The sequence below is a fragment of the Rattus norvegicus genome, chromosome 14 (genome assembly GCF_036323735.1).
Source record: "Rattus norvegicus strain BN/NHsdMcwi chromosome 14, GRCr8, whole genome shotgun sequence".
In the NCBI taxonomy this organism is placed as follows: Eukaryota; Metazoa; Chordata; class Mammalia; order Rodentia; family Muridae; genus Rattus; species Rattus norvegicus.
This window is the reverse complement of record NC_086032.1, coordinates 1,847,034-1,849,071: the sequence shown is the minus strand read 5'-3', so window position 1 is coordinate 1,849,071 and position 2,038 is coordinate 1,847,034. Positions and strand designations below refer to the sequence as shown.

At 43.2% G+C, this 2,038-nt stretch overlaps 1 pseudogene; it reads left to right on the top strand.

Annotated features, from left to right (window-relative positions):
* The first annotated feature begins 514 nt into the window (after positions 1-514).
* Positions 515-914, top strand: Hist2h2be-ps1 (histone cluster 2 H2B family member E, pseudogene 1; annotated as a pseudogene).
* Positions 915-2,038: the final 1,124 nt, after the last annotated feature.

The window sequence follows — 2,038 nt, the reverse complement described above, 5'->3', positions numbered from 1 at the left end:
CTCACTGGGGCTAATGAGGGAGCTCAGAAGGGAAGGTGCTTCAGCAAGCCTGCAACTCCAGTTTGATTCTTGAGACCCAAATCGTGAAAAGAAAGAACCTGTTCGTACCGGCCTACACACATATACATATGCTCACAAACAATTACATACATGTAATTTTTTAAATATTTAAAAAGAATCGTAATTAGGTTTGAATTAATATTTGTCGGGGAGCTGTTCTGAGAAGTCATACGAATCAAATAAAGGAAATGGCGAATTAGGTGTAGGGAGATACACAACGGGATCGCTAGGAAGTTTATTTGAGAGATACATTTAAAATCTTTATTTCAGACATTAAATCAGTTAAAAAAAAATCAGCCATGCTGGATACTCCATCAGTTTCAAAGGTTAAGTCTCTCATCTCTGTAGTGAACGGTCCCAGCGTAGAAGATCCCAGGTGGGCCGACTGCTCTGTGGTTGAACAATGTGGTAAAAGTTGGTCTGAGGGCTAGAGTTCTAGAGTTCCAGTCTCACCATGCCCGATCCCGCGAAGTCTGCTCCCGCCCGGAAGAAGGGCTCCAAAAAGGCTGTGACCAAGCCGCAGAGGAGGGCAAGAAGCGCAAGCACAGCTGCAAGGAGAGCTACTCGGTGTACGTGTACAAGGTGCTGAGGCATTTGCACCCGACATGGACATCTCTTCCAAGGCGATGAACATCATGAACTTGTTTGTGAACGACATATTCAAGCTCATTGCGGGCCAGGCGTCGCGCCTGGCACATTACAACAAGCGCTCGACCATCATCCGGACGGAAGACTGTGCACCTGCTGCTGCCCAGGATCACCAAGTAACCAGCTCCAAGGGAGCGTTCCTAGCTAACACCAAACCCAAAGGCTCTTTTCAGAGCCACTTTAAAAAAAAAAAAAAGCTAGTCTGAGATCATATTTCCCTTGCTCCCACCCCTTTTGTAATCACTACTGTATCAACCATCTGCACAGGGATGAAATTTACACTTGTACCTGGTGGCTATCAAAAGATTTGGCTGTTCTCAGAAGGGCTTACAACATAGAAAGACAATACAAGTTTACTTTATAATCGCAAGAGAGAAAAGGTCTAAAAAGGAAAAACCAGGGCTTGCAAGATGGCTCAGCAGGTAAGGTACTTGCTGCCAAATTTGAGGATCTGCAAGTGTTCTTTGACCTCTGTGCCACAAATATGAGTAACCAATCAACTAGTAATGAACGATAACATTTCTATCAATTCTGTTATTGCTGTAATGATAAACTTGACAAGCAATTTACAATGAAGAGGTTTATTTCAGCTGGGAAGGAGGCAAAGAGGATATAGTTACATTGTGTCTACAGACAGGATACACAGAGCAGAAAGGAACTGGGACCATGCCTGAGACCTCTCCACAGTGACCCACTTTAGTCAGTAAAACTCTACTTCCTAAAGGTTCTACAACCTTCCAACCTAGCAGCACCAGCTGGAAACCAAATGTTCAAATAACAGGGAGCCTTTAGGGGTTGGGGATTTAGCTCAGGGGTAGAGCACTTGCCTAGGAAGCACAAGACCCTGGGTTCGGTCCCCAGCTCCGAAAAAAAGAACAAAAAAAAAAAAAAAAAAACAGGGAGCCTTTAGGGGCATGTCACAACAATGCTAATCCTAAATCTAGTAAATATTTTATTAAATTATATCAGTTATTTGTTTTAAATCATGGACCAGGGTGTGTGTGTGTGTGTGTGTGTGTGTGTGTATTTACATACATGTGGTTGGAGGACAATTTTTAGGAATTGGTTCCACCTTCCACCTTGTAGAAGTTTATCCTGTGCTGAGTACTCCAAGCAGGCTGTCCCTCAAATTTACAGGCAACTCTCATGTCCCATCTCACAGGAGAAGTGACGGGATGATAGATGGGAGCCTGCTTTTCATGGATTTGGGGCATTATCCTCAGGTTTACAAATGTCCTTCATAGAACCTCTTTACGGCCATCTAACAGTTAATCTTTTGGCTTGTTCTCTGCTTTAGCTAAATGAACCTAATGGAAGTATTTTATAATTA